Source organism: Dermochelys coriacea, chromosome 7, assembly GCF_009764565.3.
Source record: "Dermochelys coriacea isolate rDerCor1 chromosome 7, rDerCor1.pri.v4, whole genome shotgun sequence".
Lineage (NCBI taxonomy): Eukaryota > Metazoa > Chordata > Testudines > Dermochelyidae > Dermochelys > Dermochelys coriacea.
The window spans coordinates 31,360,968-31,386,282 of NC_050074.1; the positions used below are offsets into that span (position 1 = coordinate 31,360,968).

Genomic DNA, 25,315 nt, shown 5'->3' on the forward strand with positions numbered 1-25,315 from the left:
CATGTGGAGCCCTGTGCTCTGCAGCATTGAGTTCAGGACACGCATTGGTTTCTGATGGAGGCGAGGGGCACGATGACAATTAGCAGCCGCATGGGGAGGGAGCCTCTGGTTGGAGACGCCATTGGGAGCTGCAGTGAGAAACTGCAGTGCACTGGAGGGGCATTTCCCCCCCATCTCCTTTCCCCTGGCCAACTCTTTGGCTATCCTTGCCAACTGCCCCCTGTAAATCAGTTGCGATGAAGGGAGCCAGCGTGTGCTTTGGATCCTTTTATCCAGTGCCCTGAGACAGGCTGCTGGGGTCCTCTTGAGTCCTGCAGTCACTTGCCACACGGGGCAGGAACCACAGAGGGGTGAGTGTCATGATTGCAGTGGATTGTAGCCGGGGTCGGGAGGTGGGGCTGCAGTGCAGCTGGGGTAAATAAAAGATGAGAACAAGAGAAACACACGTGCCATTTTTTGCAGGGATGTCAAACAGGAAGGGCGAATAGAAAATTGGGCCCTGTTCAGGTGTGTGTATGTATTTGCAGATGTACAGCTCTATGCATACATGTGTGCCTCCATCTGCATATATGTTTGCATACGCATGTATCTGTGCATATGTGTGTGTATTTGCAGACATGTGTGTGCATGCATTTACATACACGTGTGCATGCATTTGCATATGTAAGTACATGTATGGGGGGTGTATTTGCATACTTACCTGTGTGATCATGCACATACCAGTGTCTGTGCATATCTCTATCCTTGCCCTCCCACATGCCTTTAATTTATATACCAAATCTATCTGCACACCCTCAGTGTGCCCTGGGCAGCCTCCTTAGCTTGCTTGCTAACTGCAGTTTGACAGTTAACCCACCTGTCTCCCTCCTTCAGCGTCCCGCTGAGCTCACTGTCTCAGAGCTGGGATGGGCCCGGGAGTTGAGGTGACTGGCTGCACTGTCTGTAATAATTGCATTGTTAGGCCAACGAGATTCCTCCTTCAGCTGTCTAATTCTGTGCCTTTATTAAACCTAATTGCTGGCTCGACAGCTGTGGGGGAATGAGATGGCGTGTAAGCAGCAGAGTCGGGTGCCCACAAGTTGCCATGTGTGAGCCGAAAGACTTATCGCCTCAAGAGAAGGGGAGAAATTGGCACACACTCACCTCTGCCCCCTGCCAATAGCAGCCCCAGATACCCTCCCCGCCCACAGGGCAGATTCTATTCCACACACTGTTGGAGGAGAAATTTGAGCTTTGCTTTTCTCCCTCCAGGAGCATATGATTCATCCTCAAGCCTTTGAGAATTCAGGAGATCGGCAGAGAAATCAGGAGATCTTTTAATAAAAAGTGTAACCAGTGCTGTGGTTCACTGTAACTCAGCTTCTGAATTTCCTGCAGCCTTTTAGGATTTCCCAATTTTCCCAGCATGTCCTAAACTAGAAAACATGACTCTCTTGTCATCACATGACTCCAAGAGAGGGTGATTTAAGGGGAAATGATGAATGTCGCAGTAGATTCTTGGGAGGTGGGCGACGCTGTGAGATTTGTCTGGATTCTTAAAATGAGGTAGCACTGCTTTTGTGCACCATTTTAAGGCCAAATTCTGCTCCTGTTGAGACCAGTGAGGGTCTCAGGGTAAGTCACTGAACTGGCCTCAGTTATGTAGAAGCAGGGCTGGCTCTGTCTAGGTCACTTAAGGTGGCTTCCATGTTGAATTTAATCTCTAGGGCTGAGAGTTTGTTTGTAATAGCAGAATTATGGAACAGATCCCCAACTGGTGTACAGTGGCATTGCCCTAGCATGTAAAAGAGCTATGGCGTCATTGGAGTCAGCTGGGCCAGATCCCCAGCTGATGTAAATCAGTGTCACTACATTGGAATCTAAATGGGACTGGTACTTTGGGGTGAGCTGCAGCAACTGTTTATACAGGGATCCCTTGCCTGGTGCTGAGATGAAGCTGCCCCTGGGGTGGAATGAAAGGCAGATCTTGTATCCAAGTGAAACTGCAAGAGGAGTTTAAGAAATGGCCAAAGCTGGAACTGGAGCCTAAAATTGAGTTTAACACCACAAATCTTGGGGAAAGTGCCCTTGGATCTCCCTCCCCACCCCCCCACACACACCCATTCATCCACCTACAAGCATAAAGTACAGGATTGTTCAGCTTAGAAAGGAGATCAATTTGATGGGTCAAGGTACAAGTCTGTACAATACTGACTGGTCTAGAGAAGGAGCTTCTGGTCTCCCTGTCTCACAAGGGGAGTCTCCATGAATTTGGAGGGTGGCCATGTCTAAACCGATCAAAGGAAGTGCTTTGTTCACTTGACATGTAATAGCAGGTGGAACTCACTGCCACTGGATGTTGTTGAAGCCAAGAATTTAGCAAGCTCCAAAGAGGGATTGGATGTTCATATGGATAATGAGAATATCCAAAGCTAAAGCAGCGGATCTAACAAAGATTTCAGATGGGAGATAAAGTCTTGTGCTTCATGGTTTAAGTCAGTCTCTGACTAATTAGAGGTTAGGATTGGGCCTTTATGGGGGACAGTTTACCCCTCATCTGCCTGTTGCGTTATCACATGTTCTTCTTTTATTGGCCACTACTGGAAAAGGGTTATAGGAACAAATGGACCAGTGTGTGGTAATTCTTATGGTGGACACAATTCGCAGAAAGCAGCCAGCTCTAAGCAGAACCCTTCCCCCATGGACACCTGCTGTGATGAACACACACAGGGAAGGTTTTGTTGAGTTGATCTCAAATCTAGAGCTGGGTGAATTACTATTTTTTGGTTCGCTAGTAATTCTGAAAAATCACAGGAGGGCTGGGAAATTTGTTTCACGTCAAACAAGATGGTTTGTTTCTAATGTTTTAAAACATTTTTTTGATAAGATGGAAGGAAATTTCAAAACAGTCATTGGGAATTGAAAAATGGAAACTTTCAATTACTTGGGAGTTTTCTGACTGAAACAGTCGGGTGACATCACCGCAAACTCCCAAAACATTTCAGTCGACCCAAATCTGCATTTTTGCGCCGGAAAAAAAGTTTCAGTTAACAAATTTCAGCCACCACCACAAGCCAGTGCTCTCTGCCTGCTTACATCTCGACAGATTGGCCTGTGCCCCTTCTCACACACCATCAGGGTCCCCCCTCTTGCTGCCAGGACCCATTGGCACTTGAGCCCAGGACAGAGGTGGGAGCCAGGATTCCTGGCTTCAATGCAAGGAAGAAACAGAGCCCTCTTCTTATTAGCATCGAATCTCTCCTCCTTGGGCTGGCCCAGGTGGGGAAGGGGGGAGGGGATGTTTGCTTCGGTGGCTAACTGGAACATGAGCTTTCCTCAGATAAAGGGGAGGTGCAGGGAGGAGGAGATAGATCAGCGTGAAGGAAGGGCAAAGCGGTAGCAAAGTCAGTGCATGCGGCATCAATTTTGGCTGACAGCTAGCAATTACGGCAGGTGATAGCCAGATTACTCCAAATGCATTTATTACAGGGCCCGGGGAGCGCAGGGGATTTATTTACTGGCAAATCCATACTCATTACAGGGCTTTGGCCTTGGCTGGCCGCAGAGTTGCTCAAGTGAAACAAATAATTATCAAAGTCCTTCCATGGCCCAGTGCTCAGGGGGTGGGGAAGGTGGGGAGCAAGGTAGTGGCATCTATTTTTTCTTTTCTATATTCCAGCCTACCCTACCTTTCTTCTATATTCTCATCTATCTGTTTGTCTATGTGTGTATCCATCCATCTTCTATCCCCATGCACATCTATCTTTCTATCCTCCCCCCACTTTTTTCATAACGTAAGCTAAAGCAAACTAGGGTCACTTTACTTCTAAGGTTTCAGAGTAGCAGCCGTGTTAGTCTGTATTCGCAAAAAGAAAAGGAGTACTTGTGGCACCTTAGAGACTAACAAATTTATTAGAGCATAAGCTTTCGTGAGCTACAGCTCACTTCATCGGATGAAGTGAGCTGTAGCTCACGAAAGCTTATGCTCTAATAAATTTGTTAGTCTCTAAGGTGCCACAAGTACTCCTTTTCTTTTTACTTCTAAGTACAGCATCCTCACTGGGTATACTGTACTTTAACTTATGGGCTTGAACATCTCGCTTTATTAACTTTTTCTTAAATTTCCTACAGTGTCCCCTGTAGACAAGCCCATCGTGTGGATACATTTATATCACTACCAATGTGATCGGGCAGTGCAGCCTAGTGGATAGCACACTGGACTGGGAGTCAGGTGACCTGGGTTCTGTCCCAGCTCTGCCCCTGGCCTGCTGGGTGAATGTGGGCGTGTCTCTTTCCTGCTCTTTTCCCTTCTGTAAAATGGGGCTCATGATCCTGACCTGCCTTGAGAGCTAGGAATGAAGAGAGCTAGGGATTGTGATCAATGTGGACTTGTGTGTAGACAAAAATTGTGCCTCTGTACCACTATGGATCAAATGTACAAGGCACCTTTATACCAGTATAACTGCGCCCACATTAGGCTGTGTAATAATGTAACTACACAGGTAACAGATGATAGCCCTAGCCCATGGAATGGGTCAGCATATGTTATGCCTCATGGAGTTGTAGAAGACATGATGACTGCACAGACAGCAGAAGACTTTACCATTAACAGCTTATTTCCCTGCTTGTCCTGATGCCCTCTTAACTGGAAGTTTTTGGTGTGGTTAATTACATCCTCTGTGCTACCTTCCCCTTTGAGAAGTCAGAGCACATTGATTCCTCCCTTTTCCCCAGTTTGTGATGGGCAGTGAAATAGTTAACAAGAGCAGCATAAAGTAGCAGCACTGAGCCTCTGAGTTAACCCCTGTGGAAATGAACATGGCGGTTCTTCCCCTTGGAGAGACTGGCTCAGGCTCTCTGCAGACTCAGGCCATTTCGCTGCATCGGCTACACTCAAGGCAGCTCCTTCTTCTCAGAGCGACTGGCTCAGGCTCTCTGCAGACTCAGGCCGTGTCGCTGTGTCTGTTACACTCAGGGCAGCTCCTTGTCAGAGCGACTGGCTCAGGCTCTCTGCAGACTCAGGCTGTATCGCTGCATCGGCTACACTCGGGACAGCTCCTTACTCTCAGAGCGACTGGCTCAGGCTCTCTGCAGACTCAGGCAGTCGGTTATGTTCTGGTCACGTTTTGAAGCATTTCTTCACAACCACAACAGCTAGAGACTCACGGCTGGTTTTAAATGAAAGCTGTGGCTCTGCAGTACGTCCTTGTGGTATTTTCACCTCCCAACAAGGCTAGTCCTGTGGACAGGGATGCCCCACACTTTGGAACACTCTGGAGTACAATACTATTGGCAGTCAGGAAGACTCTGCTCCGCCTAGAACAGCTGTAACATCTGATCTGCAGGCACCTTCCCCTGGCACGGTGATGAGGAGCCACCTAATAGCCCATGATCAATATTACCTTGTAGAGGGGAGCTGTCAGTTTAATTGAAATGTGGCCATGGGGTTTGGCAGCGTGGCTTCCCGTCCGTCTGCCCGCTGGGCCAGCGCTTGGCACCGGCTCCACAATGTTCATCTTAAATATTCATTCACTTGACAGAACACTAATTAAACAAAGTAAGGTGCATTATTACTTGATTAAATTTTTTATTGGCAGTTTAATTGGTCTGTTAGTCACCCCGTGGGGAGCTGAGAGGAACCCCATGAGCTACAGGCTAACAGAGCAGCTGGGATACAGGATATGATCCACAGCTAATGTGAATGGGGGGACTGTTTTGGAAGGGCCCAGTGGTAGCCCCCCCCCCCACACACACACACTGAAATTGACACAAAGTAATAATGCTTCCTTCCATTGCAGAGCTGCTATCCCAGCCCTGGGTTTACCTGGCTCTCACACAACTCTGGCTCTGTACAAACACAGAATAACGAGACAGTCCCTGCCCCAGAGAGCTGCCAATCTAAGGATAAGACAAGAGACAACAGCTGGCTACAGCCAGATGGGGGAGGGAGCACAAGGAAACAATGAGACAATCCCGGTCAGTGTGATGGGCAGTGGGCTCAGCCCACAAGCAGCCAAACTGTTGTCAAGGCTTTTGTAGACGTCAGGGCAGAAGAGAGTTTTAAGGAGGGGGTTGAAGGGGGACTGTGAGGTGGCATTGCGGGGGCTTATGGGCAGCTCCTTCGGCATGCAATATAACAAATGGGCGATGGAGGCCGGCATCACAGGCCGATTGGAAGTGGGAGTCAAACGAGAGATGGCAGATGGGTGGGGCTAGGCCATGGAGGGTAGACAAGTAGCTTCTATTTGCTGCAGAAGGGGAAGCACTGCTTTTAACCATGAGATCGCACTCCTCTCCTAGGGCTGAGAATAGAATCCAGGAGTCCTGACTTCCATCCCCACTGCTCTAATCCACTAGACTCCACTCCTCTCCTAGAGCTGGGGATGGAACCCAAGAGTCCTGGTTCCTGTGTGGTTGGGCTTCCTGTTCCCAGTGCTCAGAGGCTCATTCCATTGAATTTTTAATATGATCATAAAATAACAATCAGTACCATTCAGGCAAGGGAAGTAGCCACTTATCCCTCCTGTCTCCCAGTCACCTTCCCCTCAGCCTGCTGTTCCCAGTCTAGGCCAGCTCTGTATTGCAATCCCACCACTTCCCTGGGTCTATTTACTGTCTCTTTACACCCCCCTGGGTGTGGCAGTTTTGTCCCAAATCCCTGCTGTTCTGGAAATAGATTTATTTAATTATTGTGTACGATTTGGATTGCGGTAGCAACTAGGATCCCCAGGAGCTCAGACCAGGAAGGAGCCTGTAGTGCCAGGTGCTATACAAACACCAAACAAAAAGACAGGCCCCTGCCCCTGCTTCCATGCAGCCCTTATTCCATCCCAACCTAGTGGTTGTCCCCTGCAGAAGGGATAACAGTCTTGCTATCACTGCCAGCTGATGGCATTCCTGAAGGAGCAGCATTCAGATCCTCCTGGTGACAGATGTTAGGGGTTTGTAAAAGACATACGTGGTGCATGCTGTGTGGAACTCAGCCCTGGGGCCTGGCTTTGGGGTGACTGCCTATGGTCCTTAGTGGCTCTGAAGATAATGCCACTGCTATGCAGTGTGGCTGATGTACTGCAGGATGTAGTACTGCCTCCTGCCACTAATGGGGGCTGGTTCACCTGGAGTGCTGCACTGCTGCCAGTCGGGGTGGGGGGGAGAGGCGCCAGCTGCTGCAAGGTGCAGCACCATCTGCTGCCACAAGGTGGGATTCTGGTCTTTGTAGCACATGGGGTACAGGAGGGAGAAGGCCCAGAAATGAGACGCTAGCACAACTCAGCCCTACAGAGGCAGGGTCCAGGGCTATCTGCACATGGTCCCTGCTACCTCTGCCCTCTGCCATCCCGACACTCTGTCTGTGAACCAGCCTGGGCCCTAAAGCCATCACCATCAATGGAGCTTCAATCTCAGATGGTGCCTGTAGGTCCTACGATAATATCATGAATATCTCAGAAAATCTGAATGACACACTTTGCTTTGGCATCTGAAAGCTTTATTGAATCTGATGAGAGCCATAGCATTTGTGCCCTCAGTGCCCTAAAATTCTGAATCCAGTCCCCAAAAATCCTGAGATTTTCTGTGAAAAATTATGAGAGTTTATTTAAAAAATCGTACATATTGATTTGGGATTTTTAAATTGCTTCTGTTCTTTTGAGCATCTAGAGATCACCTTGCCAAGCTCTTCCCTGCATGTGTGGAGCGTTAGGCTGGACAGTTAGTACACTGGCTTGGGACTCAGGACAGCAGGGTTCAAATCCCTGCTTCACCACATACTCCCTATATGACCTTGGACAAGTCACTTGGTTTCACTAGGGGTTAGGTGCCTAAATATCTGTGACAATCTGTGCCTGGGTTTCCCCATCTGAATGGGGATGACAGCACTGCTTGCCTCACAGGGGGATTTTGACGCTAAACACTTTAAAGTTTCACAGTGCCCAGATACAATGGTGATAGGGGTACCTAAGGCAGGGGGCTAGATGCTTGACTTTATTTGTTTTTCAAGTCAAGATTTCAATGACTCCAGGAGCTGGAACTTTAAGAAAAAAGTCATCAGCTATAAGCACTTGGATGTAGCATTTCTGAGCTGTACACTGGCTTCACCCTGAGCTGCAAGTTGCAAACTATGGCTGGAAGATGGGTGGTGGTGCTCCATCCTCCCCCACTGGGATGGGCATAGGCTAGAGGGATTTATCTGACTGACGGAGACTTGGGCAGAGAGAGCGTGGCTCTTAAGTGGCAATTTGTTCCCATAATAAGCCAGCAGAGAGGTTAATGTAGGCAGCATAAATGGTGAAAGATGTTTGCTAGAAGCAGAGGGAAAGCACAGCATGGGGCTCATGAGTGCTGGGCCTTTTAAAAAGGAAACAATTCCCAAACATCCATGCAGAGAAGCAGCTGGACTGATTGTTTCCAGCAGGGGGCAGTCACACACACATTCTTCCTACTGAATCCTTCTCTCTGTCCATCTCCCTCCATTCAGGGCACCCTTGCCACATTATACAGCCCGCTGTACCGTGATTAGGGACACAGCAGCGGAGCAGGTCTGAGAGAGAGACGCTGCTGTAGTGACTGGGACACATTGTACCTTCAGCTGGCTCTGGGGGAAAAGACTGCATTAGAAGTAGCACAGTAGTGAGTCAGCCAGATAGCTAGATACATACATACATACATGGGGCACTGTCATAGCTTGCCCACGTCCAAGGCTCCCCTGCAGTTTGTGACAGTCACTTGCATGTGGAAATTGGGTGCCAAGTGTAACAGATCTGGATAGCTGTGTTTCACACACACACTCTGCACTGCTGTAAGTGGCCACACCAGGAGTCTGGTAGCAGGGAATCATCCTAGCTGAGATTTGAAGCTGGGGGGAAGTGGCTGCATCATATTCAACCACCTCCTCCTTCTGCCGGAGAGGCCTCTGAAATTAGGCGTTGGTATGGGGAACGATTATGCTGCAATTAGTATGTGTGCGGGAGGAGGCAGGGCCCGGCTCATGAGGGATCCACAGCCAGATCCCGGTTCCACCTCACCTCTGTCCCAGTGCAGCCGGTTTCATCATTGCAAAGTGAGTGTGCAGACCGGAAGGGGGGAATGCTGACTTTGCACTGCTGTAAGCAACCCCACAAGGAGCAGTACAAGTGGGAACTAATGATTGTGTTTACACTAGCTGGGGATCTGGCCCATTGACTCCAGTGCAGCTATGGCTGATTTATGCCAACTGAGGATCTGGCCCCATTGACTTTAATGGCACTATGGCTGATTTACACCAATTGAGGATCTGGCCCTATTGACTCCAGCGGAGCTACGGCTGAATTACCCCGGCTGGGGTCTGGCCCAGTGACTCCAATGGAGCTACGGCTGAATTACCCGAGTTGGTGATCTAGCCCCGTGGCTCCATTTACATGCGAGGGAACTGGGAGGTCAGATCACAATATGGATTCATCTCCTGGCAGCTGGGTCTGTAATGTGATGAGCGGTAGCTCTTAAGGGACGCGTCAATTTCCCTGGCTCTGTGGTTGATAAAGAGGTATCAGGTGTATCCTTACAATTGGCTGACATGTGGCTTTGCTAGGCTCTTAGGTTGGGAGAGGAGATTACAGCTACTTTTCTCCTTGCATGAGCATCAGGAAATGTTAACCCCTGAAACTTACATCAGGCACCTCGGGTCCTCAGCTGGCTTCCTGCCTCGAAAGGAACCATTTGGAACTGGGAGGGCGGCGTTTCATTTGACCACAATGCAGGGACAGATTAAGGCATAGAGGCTCAGGAACTCAGTTCCTGGAGTCATTTTATGACAGCAGAATTTCAGCTTTCATTAAAAAATAAAAAGCAGCAGATGACGACTGTAGCCCTAGTAGTTGTGGAAAAAAGCTTGAAAATGTAGCCTGCACAGTGGTGCCTGCCTGAGTCTGCAGAGAGCCTGAGACGATCACTCTAAGAGGGGAAGGTGCTGTGGAAATTAGTTGTGGGTGGGTCTAGTGATTAAAGTGCAAACGGGATTGGGAGCCAGGACTCCGGGGCTCTGTCCCCAGATCTGGGTGGAGAGCAGATCCCAATGGGCTAGAGCAAGGGGCTGGAAGTCAAGACTCCTGGGGTCAGTTCACAGCTCTGGAAAAGTCACTTCCCCTGTCGGTGCCTCTGTTTCCCCTCCCACCCTTTGTTTATTCAGACTGTGAGCTCTTTGTCTCTCACTGTGTGTATGTGCAGCAACTGGCACAACCGGGCCCTGATCTCAGCTGGGATCTGTGCAGCACCTGACACAACGGGGGGCTCTGGTCTTGGTCAGGGTCTGTGCAGCCCCTAGCACAACTGGCTATCAGTCACATCAAGATCTGTACAATGACTGCCACAATGGGTTCTATGGTTGATTTCCATCTTAGGTGATTCCTTGTGTAACAAATTCCCCTCTGGTTTTAAACACAGGTTGGCTTTTAAAGGGGCTAGGTCTGAGCCCTCCAGTGGAAGTGGGGGGCATGGCTTTGTAATGACAGTGTTTTTCCAAAAGATACGTCCCTGTGCCCCACTCTGCACCCCTGGGACTCGTGCCCTGTGCATGGGAACAGGTAACCAGCTGCCCCAGGAGACCCCATCTGTTGTTCATCACTGCAGGTCCTCGGGAGTGGATGTTGCTGGATTAGCTGGCTCTCAGGTTTCTCCCTATGGTCCCTGCCCCGTGGGGGACATAAGGTGCAGGGCACGAAGAAATGGGAAAACAAACTGCATGCTACGCTCCTCCTTTCCAGGAGTCAAGGGGACAGCACTGGGAGGGGGGAATCTGGTGTTATAACTCCCCCTTGCAGTTCTGCTGGTGCCCCTGAAACCTGACCACACATCCCTTGCTGTGCCAGCCCTGGGCTCCCCGCCCTACTCTGTCACTGCCCCTCAAACCCAACACACAGTCCCTGCTGTTCCATCCATAGGCTTCCCCAGGTCCCTGCTCTAACCACTAGATCCCACTCCCCTCCCAGAGATGGGACTAGACCCCAGAAGTCTTGACACCAAACCCCCATTCTAACCACTAAACTACCTTGTCTGTGTATATTATGAGCTCTGCGGGGCAGGGTCTTCCTCTTGCTGAGGGTGAAATGTTGGCCCAATTGAAGTGCATGACAGGATTCCCATTGATTTCAAGGGGGCCAGGATTTCACCTTATGTGTCTGTTGTACCCCAATGGGGCCTGATCTCAGCCAAGGGCATCTAGACACTACCATAATTCCCATAGTAAAAGGACCAGCTTGGCGGGGGATGGGGAGGCAGGAGTGAAGGACTAATTTGCTGGGGGAGTAGACAGCGTGCCAAGCAATGTGGGTTCTAGATGCTGCCATAATGCCCATAATAAAAGCACCGCTGTGCCAACCTGCGTGGCTTCTAGATGCGATAGTAATACCCATAATAACAGGACCAGGTCATTGGAGCAATAAATGGTATGCTAGGTACTACCATAATACTCATAATAAAAGAAGAGTAGACTGTACGTCCAGCAGTGTGTGCATGGGGGAGGGCGCATTTCTAGATGTTACCATAATACACACAATATTAGGACAGACGTGCTGGGGCAACACCATTACTGTAATATCCATAATAAAAGGGCCAGTGCAATGGGGCATCAGAGAACGTTCCAAGCCCAGTGGGTGCTAGACGCAATCGTAGGCCCATAGTAAAAGGAGCAGTTTGCCAGTCTGCATGACATCTTGATATTTCTAATATAAGGCCTAACACATGACGCAATAGACCAGGGGTGGCCAACCTGGGGCTCCGGAGTCACATGCGGCTCTTCAGAAGTTAATATGCGGCTCCTTGTCTAGGCACCGACTCCAGGGCTGGAGCTACAGATGCCAACTTTCCAAAGTGCCGGGGGGAGCTCACTGCTCAATCCCTGCCTCTGCCAAGGGCCCTGCCCCCACTCCACCCCTTCCCACCCCCTCCCCTGAGCCTGCTGTGCCCTCGCTCCTTCCCCCTCCCCTCCCAGAGCCTCCTGCACTCCACGAAACAGCTGATCGGGAGGTGCGGGGAGGGAGGGGGGAGGCGCTGATCGGCAGGGCTGCCGGTGGGTGGGTGGGAGGCGCGGGGAGCGGGGTGGGGGAGCGGGAGTGGGGTGGGGGAGCTGATGGGAGGGCTGCTGACATATTACTGTGGCTCTTTGGCAATGTACATTGGTACATTCTGGTTCCGTCTCAGGCTCAGGTTGGCCACCCCTGCAATAGACAGTCTCCCAACCCATGTGTTCACATTGTCTGAACTTCCAAGGTGCGGCATCTGCTCTTGTCAGCAGAGTTGACACAGCTTAATTCTAATGAAAACAATTAGGAGGCAGATGAGTGTCCTGTGGGCTTTGCAGTAAATATCTTTCCTTCAGCCCCCACCCTGTCACCACGCCCATAGCCCAGATTGCAGAAATTCTGTTCCCTGGCCTGAAAGCCAGAGCCTGTCCTTGGTGTGATCAAATTCTCTGCCATGGAGCTATATTCCTCTTGCATTGCCCTCGAATCACCCCCTCCCACTGACTAATGGGGCCATGTCCCCATCTTTGCCAGAGATAACTAGCAAATGGCTCCGGCATGCTCTGGGGGCTTGGAAACTGACTGTGCTTCCAGTTAGAGTGGGGCAAAGTTAATGACCCCCACACCCTGGGTTAGCAAGCGCCGTGAAATGCAGGAGGTGGCACATAGGGAAACTGACAAGGAAAAATTCCACTGGGTTCATGCTGGTGAACTTGAAAGTCTTTTCCAATCAACCTGCCAGGAGGTCTGGGCCCAGTGGGAATTCCGTGTCCGCCATGCCGGACCTGGCACAAGATGAGTTGTGTGTTCCGGTGAATAACAATGATGTGGAAAGCTATGGAACGAGCCCCTGAGAATACACTTCTTCTAGTATGACAATACTGCCTGGCTGAGATACCAGGGACCTACTGGGCCAGGTGCTGCACAGACCCTGACCAAGATCAGGTCCCCACTGTGCCAAGTGTTGCACAGAGCCTGACTGAGAACATAGTCCCCATTGTGCCAGGTGCTGGACAGACCACAACCAAGATCAGACCATGTAATGCTAGGCATTGCATAGTCCTGGTCCAAGATCAGAACCCCCCATCATACTGGGTGCTGCATAGTCCCCACCTGGGAGTGCAACCCCGTTGTGCTGGGCGCTGCACAGACACACAATGGAAGAGAATCCCTGCCCCAAAGAACTCACAGGTTATGTAGAAAAAGGAGGATTGTTACCCCATTTTATAGCTGAGGAAATTGAGGCAAAGACAGATTAATTTTCTACAGTTCAGAACATTAGTGTCCATCTGTCCATCGATCCCCATACACAATTTCTATCTAATCTGTCTGTCCATCCCATACGCATCCCTCTATTTGTACACCTCTTCCCCCGCCATCATCTATCACTTCCAAACATACGCACTCTGTTTAGTTTACTCATTTATGCCACCCCATCACAGTTAATGGTTCTCAGAATCAATCATTAATGGCAATATGGCTCAAGGAAGGAAAGACAATCTCCAGTCCCTGCACCCTACACACATGCGCCTATCACAGAAATACTCTGCCCTGTATCATTAGCTCCCAGGGAGCAGCTGCTGATCTCATTAGCACTTGAGTTTGTCACTCGGATATTTAACAGATGCCTGATTTCATTAGATCCTGCATATTTTAGGGGGTCTGATTCTGCTGGCGGGGCATGTGGTTTGCTGCTATCAGGGTGTGGTCTGGAGGTGCCATATTGTATCTCAGAACTAGTAAGCATAAGAACTGGTGTAAATCCAGAATAACTCCACTGGGCCAGATCCTCAGCTGGTGTGAATCAACATTGATCCCCTGATGGCAATGCACCAACAACTGATTTACACCAGCTGGGGATCTGACCCCATTGACTCCAATGGAGACATGCCAATTTAAACCAGCTGGGGATCTTGTCACACTGACTTTACCATATTGCTTGGATTAGCCCAGGGACGGGTCAGGCCAGCAATTGAATTAAATTTATCCGAGGTCCGTCTAAGGGGCAGGAGAGTGGCATGAGCTAAACTGATTATACACATTAATCCTCCAGGCCATCTGATAAGATGAAACTGATCATGGAGAAACTTTGTCTTAACCCAGTAGCTGGGGAAGATCAGCAAGCTGGGGCTGCATCTGCAGTTGCAAAGGGGTTTCTAAAATTGTTTATTTAACACCATGACATACCCACTTTGTCCCCAGCCCATGCCAGTCCCTCTTGGCTCAGTGCAGATCTGTGCATCGTTACAAGAGAATGAGCTCCCCAAGCCCTGATTGTCAGCCCTTTATGATGTGAAAGTTTGTGGCTTCACTCAATGCTGAGATGCAGCCACCTCTGGGGTATGACAGCTGTTTATACAAGGATCTTTCCCCCAATGCTAAGACATGGCTGCCTGTGGGGGCCAGTTATATAGGGATCTCTTTCCCCATGACCACCCCAGAGGCAGCTTCATCTCAGCATCAAGCAGTCCTTGTATAAACACCCCCATACCCACCCCAGAGGTGGCTGCATCTCAGTGCTGTATGTGTGTAAGTCTGTGCTTGTCTGTAGGTCTGTGCTTGTCTGTATGCATATCTTTGGGCAGTGTGTGTGTGTAGGTCTCTGCAAGTGTGTGTGTGTAGGTCTCTGCATGTCTGTGTCTCTTTGGGAATGCAGGTCTGTGGCCTGTCTCTGTGGGTGTGGTTAGCAATCTGCAGGACCCTGCAGGAGTTGCTCCTGGAGGAAGAGCCCTGTTTGCTGTGGATGGCCTGCTCCAGGCAGTCTTTGATAATATTTAATATGAGGCAGAAAAGCCCCCGTGCTGTCAGTGTGAATCAAAGAACGTGCTGAGTGCTCAGTGCTGGGACTTCACAGAGAGAATCAGGCTGTCGCTCCCAAGCCCTACACCAACCCTTCCTTCTCTGCCTCCCCTGTCCCAACCCTGATCCGACCCCGTAACCTTACCTACCGCCCATCCCAGCCTGCACCAATCCCCCCCCTTACCTACCGCCCATCCCAGCCTGCACTGACGCCCCAGTTTACCTACCACTCCAATGCCATTCAGCCCTGTCCCCCTCCTTTGTGCCCTGACCTTGCCACTTCTCCTGGGTACCTCCCTACCCTGGCGTGCCTGCGGCTGGCTCTGCTTTCACTGCCCTACCCGGTGACCTTTTGCCAGCAGGGATGTGGCTGGCTTGTGGCTTTGTTAATTATGTGCCAACTCCTGCTCTGTAAATTTCACTCTGGGTGAGCACCAGTCGTGAGGAGAGTATAAATTAGATGCTCAAACAGTGCCAGGGATGCAGGAGCCAATGGAGTTGGGAGAGGAGGTGGGTGTCTGTGCCAGGTGTGCATTGGCTTGGCTGCTGCAAAGGAGCCAGGCTGGGAGCTCATGGGTGCAAGAGGAAACCAGAACAGGTGCTGGAGCACATGACTCCCGGAGGAAGGGTCCTGGGAATGAGGAAGGCAGGACTTGTGGTTAGAGCACTGTGTGGGTATCAGGAGGGGTGCATTCAATTCCTGCCACACCTGTCTCCTGTCCACACCTGTCTCCTCGAGTGAGTCACTTATCCTTGGGCACCGCTCACTCTGGCTCCAGGGAAAATCCCCAACCTGACTCCTTCCCAGGCCCTTTCTTCCTGCTGTGAACAGGAGGAAAACCATCCTTCTCTTGTCTGTTTGGAGTGAGAGGTCTTTGGGTCAGGGACTGTCTCTGACCGTGGATCTGCATAGCTCCTGGCACAATGGGACTGAGACCAGGGCCCTCGTTGTGCCAGGCACTACACAGACCCCGACTGAGATCAGGGCACCATTGTGTCAGGCGCTGCACAGACCCTGATTGAGATCAAAGGCCCATTCTGCCAGGTGCTGCACAGACCCCAACTGAGATCAGAGCCCCATTATGCCAGGTGCTGCACACACATACAGTGAGAGACAATCCCTGCCCTGAAGAGCTTTCATAATATAGAGACAAAAGAAGGATCATTCTCCCCATTTTACAGATGGTGAAACAAAGGTGCAGGGAGATGCAATGACTTGCCCAAGAGCACATAGTAAGGCAGTAGCAGAGCTGTGAATAGATCCCAGAACTTCTCAGCCCAAACCCAGCCACTCTCCATCCTAGTCTGCTTGCAATTCAAGCTGCTGGTTTTTTGGCTTAGCTCCTGTCTCTGCTTCCCAGAACACCACTCGACCTTTGCAGGGACTTTGCGGCTGTAACCAGAGACCATAGACGGTGGGCGCCATAAGGGATTCCCCCAGAACTGATTGCCCTAGCAAAACTGAATCCCTTCTCTCAGGCTGCAGAGCTGGGTCTGGCAGACGTTGCTAACTGGGCCAAATGCACAATGTAGTAGTGCGGAGAAAGAAGGTGTTGCACAAACCACCTTGTCAGTTAGCAACTCGGCTCCTGACACCCAAATTGCAGCCTTGTTCCAGGAACGGGGTCGTCTGTCAAAGGAAGTGCAAATTTGGTTGCAACAGACAGCCCTTATCTTGATCCCTCCCTGCCTGCCCTTCCCCCGAGATGTACACAACATGTAATAAAGCACAATAGCTCACAACGTGTTGCTTAATGAGTGAGAAGTATAACAAAAACTCCAGGGGTGAGGACCAGGCTGTAACTCAACTAGCAACATAAATAAATCAATAACCCTTTTGATTCATATCGTTATTAGTCACATGACTCCAATGCCCTGAGATCAGGGTCTGGAGCGTCGGGCACTGCACAGACCCCGAGATCAGGCACTGCACAGTCACACAGTGAGATCAAGGCCCCCAGAGCAGGTGCACTGCCTGGGACAATGCAGCCGGGGTCTGTGCAGTGCCTGGTACAACAGGGTCCCTGGCCTCAGCTGGGGTCTGTGCAGTGCTCGGCACAGCAGGGGCCCGGCCTCAGCCGGGGTCTGTGCAGTGCCCGGCACAGCAGGGGCCCGGCCTCAGCCAGGTCTGTGCAGTGCCTGGCACAACTGGGGCCCGGCCTCAGTCAGGGTCTGTGCTGTGTCTGGTACAATGGGTCCCTGGCCAGGGGTGGCAGGTTTGTAGAAATTTTGATGGTGCCCAGAACCCGCCCCCACCCAAACTCCGCCCCTCACCTGCCTAAGGCTCTGGGAGGGAGTTTGGGTGGGAGGAAGAGGTCTGGGGTGCAGGCCCTGGGCTGGGGATTAGTGTGCAGGAGGGGTGCAGGCTCTGGGAGGGAATTTGGGAGGGGGAGGGGGTTTGGGGTGCAGGCTCTGGGATGGAATTTGGGTGCTGGGTGCAGGCTCCGGGCTGGGGCAGGGAGTGGGGGTGCAGGAGGGGATGAGGGGTGCAGGGTGTGGAACAGAGTTTGGGTGTAGGCTCTGGGCTGGGGCAAGGGGTGGGGGTGATGGAGGGGGTGAGGGGTGCAGGCATTGGGAGGGAGTTTGGGTGCTGGGTGTAGGCTACGGGCAGGGGGTAGGGGTGCAGGAGGGGATGAGGGGTGCAGGCTCTGGGATGGCATTTGGGTGCAGGCTCTGGGCTGGGGGTGGAGATGTAGAAGGGGGTGAGGGGTGCAGGCTCTTGGACGGAGTTTGGGTGCAGGCTCTGGGCTGGGGGTGGGGGTGTAGGAGAGGGTGAGGGGTGCAGGCTTTGGGAGGGGGTGTGTGGGAAGGGGGAAGGGGTGCAGGCTCTGGGAGGCAGTTTGGGGATAGGAGGGGGTGCAGGGGTGAGGGCTGTGGGGCTAAGGATGAAAGGTTTGGGGTGTGGGAGGGGGCTCAGGGCTGGGGCAGAGGATTAGGGTGCAGAGGGATGAGGGCTCTGGCTGGGGTTGAGGGGTTTGGGGAGGCTCAGGGCTAGGGCAGAAGGGCAGGGTAAGGGAAGCCTGCCCTGCCATTAGTGAATGGGGGGCACTAGGACCCTGTGGCAGCAGTTGATGTGGGGAGCTGGCAGAGGAGAGTCAGGGTGAGCTGCAGGCTCTGGGGCCAGGGGAGGTGAGTGGGAGCAGCAAGTGGGGGCCGGGGGACACTTGGGGGAGGTGCGGGGGGGAAGCAGGCGGGGCCGGGGAGAGACCCGGCCCCAAACATTGGTGGAGCTGGGCCCCCAGACCCTGAATATTGCTAGAGCCTGGGCACCACGAGTGTATATAACTCGCTGCCCCTGTCCTGCCCTCAGTCGGGGTCTGTGCAGCGCCTGGCACAACAGGGGCCCGGCCTCAGTCGGGGACTGTGCAGCGCCTGGCACAACAGGGGCCCAGCCTCAGTCGGGGTCTGTGCAGTGCCTGGTACAACGGGGCTCTGGCTTCCATCAGGGTCTGCGCAGTGCCTTGTACAAAGGGCCTCCATCGATGCCATAGTAATACACAGAATAATTAGCAGTGTGTGTAAAGAGCTGTATGCTCCTTCCCAGCGAGCCCTAGGGAGCGGCAGGTCTCGCCTGTATTGCCCCTGGCGGCCGTGGGGAGCTGTCGAAATAACAACCCTCCAGAAGCACAAGGCAGATGCACGGCACACTGGGAATTAGAGCAAACAGTGTTTAAAAACCCCAACAACCTGAAAAACATGCAGAAGGGGAATAATCATAGTCATAATGACTCGCAGCACTTTTGAGGCTTAACATCTCCCAGGTGCTGAGCAGCTCTTTACCAACTGGCAGCCACCCTGCACTGCCCTCCACATGGTCCTAGCACTCTTAGCTCTACATTTAGACAAGGACTCCAAGCTAATCTCATGCTTCAGGGCCACAGCCAATCACCTAATAGGGTCAGGAAGGAATTTTGCTCCCAATGCACAAGTGGCCAGCTGTATCTGGGGTGGGTTTTTTCCTCCTACTTCCCTCTGAAGCATCAGGGATTGGCCACAGCTGGAGATGGGACACTGGCTGGGATGGGCCAGGCTCTGAGCTGGTCCAGGGAATCCTCTCTCTAGCTGCCTGGCGGATAAGCCTTGCCCAGTTGCTTAGAGTCCAGCTGACGGCCGGATTAGAGGCTGCTCATTCTCCCCTGAGCAGATTGGCAGGGACCTCGGGGGGGGTTCACCTCCCTCTGCAGCATGGGGTGCAGGTCACCTGCTGGGATCCCCTGGGCATGGCTCATCTCAGCAACTCCCTGCCAGGTATTGGGGGCCCCTTGGTCTCTGCCTGAGACTCACAGAAGCTTAGTCTCCTGAGGACTGAAATGCTTTGCTCTAACTAATGTCACTGGGCTCAATACAGGAGTCAGGGGTGACATTCTCCAGCCTCTGCTATGCAGGAGCTCAGACTAGATGATCTCATGGGCCCTTTTGGCCTTGTAATCTATGGGCCTATGACTGCCCTCTAGCAACAACACCCCGCTGCGGCCTGACTGCTGACCAGGGCTCTCACCACTCGGCACACGTGCCGTTGTGGACACTGCTCTCCAGCTGCGTACTTGTGGTGCTGTTTCTCACCAGCAGGGACAAGTGCTGCTCCCTGTGCCATTTCCAATCCATCACCTCTCCCAGGGTTGCAGGCGGGCAGAGTGAAGCTGCTAATGAGCCTCTAGTGCAGCTGCTTGCAAAAACCGACACATCAGGAGGAGTCAAAAATAAATAAATAAATGGCTCGGAGAGAGCTTAACTAGTTAATTAGCGGCAGGAAGGCATCGGGGATCAGGGTATTAGCATGGCAGGCATGTCCCACGCAGCCAGCCAAGCTTTTTGGGGCAAGGCTCTTAGAGACAGCAGCTTTTAACTCCTTGGAGTGTCCGGCCGTGACCCTGGCAGGCTGTGAACTGGCAGCATTACTTGGTGCTGCAGTGGGAGAGGGACACAGGATTCCTGCTGCTGCTGAGGGGAGCTTGTGGAGATAGCCAGATGGATGTGGAGTGGGGATGGAGAGAAGGGGCGGTGGAGGCTGTATGGGGATAGATGGAGGTGGGAGGTGTGCGGACCAGACAGAGGTGGGGGTACGGAGAGAGGGCAGGAGAGAGAGAGAGTGTGGGGCTAAGTAGAGGGGAGATGTGGGGTATATGGGGATAGATAGAAGCAGGTGTGTAGGGATAGCTAGATAGATAGATTAGATTAGATAGGGTGTGAGGATAGGTAGAGGGGGTACATAAGGATAGATGGATGTGGGGATATGAGGATAGAAACATGCAAGGATATGGGGATATCTAGAGGAGTGTGTGGGGATGGATAGAGGTGAGGTGTGGGGATATCTAGAGGTGTGTGTGGATAGAGGTGGAGCAGGGGCATAGATAGAGGTGTGTGGGGATATAGAGAGGTGGGATGTGGGCATAGCTACAGGGGTGTGTGGGGATGGATAGAGGTAGGATGTGGGGATATACAGAGGTGGGGTGTGTGGGGATAGAGCTGGGATGTGGGGATAGCTAGAGGGATGTGTGGAGATAGCTAGAGGGATGTGGGGATAGCTAGAGGGGTGTATGGGGATGGACAGAGGTGAGATATGGGGATTGCTATAGCTACAGTGGTGTGTGTGAATAGCTACAGTGGTGTGTGAATAGAGGTGGGGAGTGGGGATAACTAAAGGGGTGTGTGGGGATGGATAGAGGTGGGGTGTGGGGATAGCTAGAGGGGTGTGTGGGAATGGATAGAGGTGGGTGTGGGGATAGCTAGAGGGGTGTGTGGAGATGAATAGAGGTGGCGTGTGGGGATAGCTAGAGGGGTGTGTGGGGATGGATAGAGGTGGGATGTGGGGATAGCTAGAGAGGCCTGTGGGGATGGATAGAGGTGGGGTTTGGGGATGGATAGAGATGGGGTGTGGGTCACCCCAAAACTGCACTGTTTCTCGCACCTTCCAGTTAAGCACTGTGGAAGAGGGACACTGAGCTAAGAGCCACAGGCCAGGCTGGTGCGTCTTGTATTCTTACGAGTAGCATCTGCTCTAAACCCCATAAAAGGGCTGTAGAGCCATTAGAAAAGCCAAAACCTGTGAGGAAAGGACTGTCACTTGCTCTGGGTCTTATGTAGCACCCGGCCCAATGGCCCCTGATCTCAATCTGGGTCTGCACAGCACCCAGCCCAATGGCCCCTGATCTCAGGCAGGGACTGGGCAGCACCCGGCCCAATGAACCCTGCTCTTTGTTGGGGTCTGTGGGTGCTACCACCGTACTACCAGTAATATGCATCCCATAATGGAACCCCCAATTTCTGTTGGGCCCTCCACGGATTACCATAATACTACTAACAAAGTAGGGCTTAGGGGTTAGAACATGCGGCCTAGGAACCAGCACTCCTGGGTTCCATCCCCAACTCTGGGAAGGGAGCGGGGTCTCCTGGTTAGAGCAGAGGGCTGGAAGCCCTGGTATATTGAATGAGCCAACAGGTGCTTGCTTTGAACAAGCAGAACAAAGCCATCCCGCCAACACCCCCCAAGCCCAAGGGCACTTGGACCAGAGGCTGCGCTTTGTTCCATGCAGCTTTCAAGGTCTGGCGGGGGAAGAGACCTCCGTGTAGCCCCAGGGTGGGGAAGCTGGGGGGGGGGGTGGGAATGGCAGGGTGGTGCAGGAAGAGCCAAGCCCCTTGTGCTCCCTGCCACAATGGCCCCTTTGAGCTGGAGAATGACAGGATTCCATTATAGACCCTCTCCCCCTTTGCCAAGGAAGAGCTTTTCCTTTCCCACAGGAGCCCAGCTGCAGCGGCCGAGGCATGCAGGGAAAAAGCACAAAGGGGCCCTGCTTCCTATGGCCCCCACCCCATCTGGTGGTAGGGACCTGGAACAATCCAGCTGGATGCTCCCCCCAGCTTGCTGAGCCCCCCATGCTGCTACTCAGATGTTGCCCCAAGGAGATCTTTTGTGCACTGCATTATTGGCAAAGGGAGTGCACAGGGGGGGAAAGGGCCTTGCCTTGCTCTGCTTTGGTGAAGCCCAGACCCCAGGAAGACAGCGGCCCCTGAGACGATGGGGCCATTTTTTGCAGTGATGTAGCTGCACTAGTGCAGAGTTGTTGCACTGGTGTAAAAGGTGCTTTGCACTAAGGTGGTTTGCTCTGGGTTTATGGTGACACCTAGAAATGGGAGGGAGCTGCACTACTATAGCTGCTCTGGTGCAAACATGTTGCACTGGTGCAAAAAGTGGCATGTGCCAGTGCAGCTTGCAGCTCTTTCTAGTGAAATCTACATTCGCTGTCACCCATTGCAACACTGCACAGGCCCTGGCTGAGATCAGGGTCCCATTGTGCCAGGCGCTGCACAGACCTCGACTGAGATCAGTTGTGCCACACAGTAAGAGACAATCCATGTCCCAAAGAGCTCACAGCCTGAACAGAGAAAGGGTGGGAGGGGAAACTGAGACTTACAGAGAGGAGGGGATTTGCCCAAGTTCATACACAAGGTCAGTGGCAGAGGTGGGAATGGAACCCAGGTGTCCTGAGTTCCAGCCCCGGGCCCATCTTCCAGGCAACAAGGAGCAGGAGTGGGGCCTGTGATTTGGCTGCTGCCCTCTCCTTTGCTGTTCTATCTCAGTGCGGAGTTGCTCTGTCCATAGGGCTAGAAAATCCCTCTGCATCAAAAGCTTCCACCAAATGCAGACCTGTCAAATCCCCCCGTCCCCCAGCCACCCGGGCTGTTTCCTATTTCAGCCAGGCAGAGGGATCAGAAGGGCTGGCAAGGTTTGCCTCCCACCCGCTAAATCCACCTCTCTCCCCACCCTTTGCGTTGCTGCCCCCTGCATCACCTTCCAGTGCCCCAGCCCTCCAGTCTCACTGCCACTGCGAGGAGCAGCAACCACAGTCAGCCTGCCAGGTCCATGCATGCCCTCTGTCTGTCCATCCATCTCTTCCCACAAACACCCCTCCATCCATCCCCATGATGACCCTCCAGCTGTCCATCCATACCTCCTTATGCACACCCCTTCTTCCATGCCTCCATCCCTCCCATGCACATCTATCTATCTTTCTATCTATCCATCCATCCATCCATCCCCACACACACTCCATCAATATCTGTCCATCCTCCATTTATCACCTACACAAACTCCACAAACAATCCATCCATCCATCCACACACACACTGCTCCAGACATCCATCCATTGATCCATCCACCCCCCTAAATACCTCCAGCCAGCCAGCCATCGCTACACCCACGCACCCATCCGACTGTCTCCATGCTCCTCCTCCTATCCATCCATCCCTACACCCCCTTCTTTGTATCCATCCATTCAAGCATCCATATGTCGCCACACAGAGCCCTTCCTCCCTCCCTCCATCCATGCCCACATCTGTCTGTCCCTACATACATCAATGCATCTTTCCCCAGACATGCACCCTTCTATCACACACGTCCCTGCATGTGCATGTTGGTGCCGGCATGGGGGATTCTTGTGTAGACTCTCTACGCAGAGGACATGTGTTGAACATCTGACTTTTCAGGATCACTCTCCCCACGACCTCACTGCTGCCTTGAAGCTGGGTGTCAACATCCGGTCTTGAAAGGGCTCAGAAATATCCCTGGGTCTCCCATCAGCAGCAACAAATCCATCCTTAAACTGGCTAGACAGGATATCATCTACTCCCCTTGAAGCTGTGGATAGAATCCAGGAGTCCTGACGACCAGCTCCTTGCCTTGCTCTAGCCACTAGACCCCACTCTTCCCCCAAGAACCAGGACCAGAACCCAGGAATGCTCTCTCTCACACCATCATTAACCATTAAGACCCCACTTCCCTTGAAGCTAGGTGATAGGACCAGGAGTCCTGACTAATGTTTGAGAGAAGCAAATTCAAGAGGTTAAGGCCAGAAGGGAGAACTGGATAATCTCCTGGTCTCCTGTATAGCACAGACTGGAAAATGTCACGCAGTTCCTCCGGCACTGAGATCTTTCCTTCCTCTCTCCACTGCTCCCGCACCTCCTCAGTGCGAAATCAACAACCCCAGAAATACATTTGTGCAGCGCAGAGATTACTAAATTACTGCTGAAAGCACAATTATTCCTTTGGGGAATTTTTTTTAACCCCTCATCATTTGCCAACTCACGAGCCACTCAGCGCTGCCTCTTCATTGTTGCATTTGGAGGAGCTAAAAAACCCCAAAATGACTGAAAAATCTAGTCAAGTAAAACTTATTTTCCATCTGAAAGGTCCCAAAAGAGAGACAGATTTGGGTGGTGCAGGGAAGATATGTGGGCTTAACAATGATGAGTCATTATTTTGTGGACGGTATCAGAGTATCAGTCATTACACTAGGTGCTGTACAGACACAGAACAAAACCTGCCCCAAAGGGCTGAGAATCATTTCACATCTTGGCTAGCATAACCTATTCCTTTCTGGCTTTGACACATGCTGTCTTGTCCACTCACATCTAGAACTGGTCAGGAAAAAATGCTGTTCCAAATCGAGACGAAAAGCTAAAAATTCCCATGGATTGAAACGTCAGAGAAATGTCACTTTGAGACAATAGAATAGTTTCCTTTCAATAAGGTACAGACTTTCTTGCTTCCATTCATTCTGACTTTGATAGTACAGTAGAATCTCAGAACACCTCGGGAGTGGAAGTTGTCCGTAACTCTGAACAAAACATGATTGCTCTTTCATAAGTTTACAACTGAACATTGACTTAATACAGCTTTGAAACTTTACTATGCAGAAGAAAAATGCTCATTCCCTTTTTTTTTAGTAGTTTACATTTAGCACAATACTGTACTGCATTTGCTTTTTTTTTCTCTCTCTCTCTCTCTGCTGATGTCTGATTGCGTACTTCCAAATGAGGTGTGCAGTTGACTGGTCAGTTCGTAACTCTGCTATTCGTAACTCTGAGGTTCTATTGTATATTGAAATAGTAAATGGAATATATGTGATATTCAAATTAATATTGGAATGTGAGATCCATGTCGAAACGAAATGAACCAAAACAAGGAAGTCTAAAGAAAATGTTTGTACCTTATCAAAGTGGAATGTTTCAATGTCATCAAAATGAACAAGTCAAAACAATTCCCCGTCCCTATAAACACCTCACTATCCGTCCATCCATCCCCCCATCCCTCCCTGCATCCCCCCACATACCCCCTCCCTGCATCTATATATCCCCCCCACACACCCCTCATCCTCACTACACATATCCCTCCACATGGCACCATCCACTCATCCATGACCCCTACATACACTCCTCCATCCATCCATCCATGCCCTCCTACGTACACCCCTCCATGCATCCATCCATCCATGCCACCTCCATCCACTCCTCCATCCATCCATCCCTCCTACATATACCCCCCATCCATCCATGCCCCCTACATACATACATACATACAGACTCCCCTAAGTGCCCCCATAGCATCCATTCATCCATCCATCCATCCCTCCATGCCCCCCTACATAAATCTCTCCATCCATTCATCCATCCATTCCTCCATGCCCCCCTACATACATCTCTCCATCCATTTGTTGTCTGGACTTTTTCCCATCAAAATTTGAATCGCTTCACTGGCTTCCCCTTCT

The 25,315-nt window shown here is 51.6% G+C and overlaps 2 protein-coding genes across 5 annotated transcripts in view; one reads left to right on the plus strand and one right to left on the minus strand.

Moving 5' to 3' along the window:
- The window catches only part of MACROD1 (mono-ADP ribosylhydrolase 1), a 185,308-nt gene that overhangs the window by 89,817 nt on the left and 70,176 nt on the right, over positions 1-25,315 (plus strand). The gene's annotated exons all lie outside the window — the stretch shown is intronic.
- Positions 1-25,315, minus strand: part of FLRT1 (fibronectin leucine rich transmembrane protein 1) — an 86,252-nt gene that overhangs the window by 48,315 nt on the left and 12,622 nt on the right. The gene's annotated exons all lie outside the window — the stretch shown is intronic.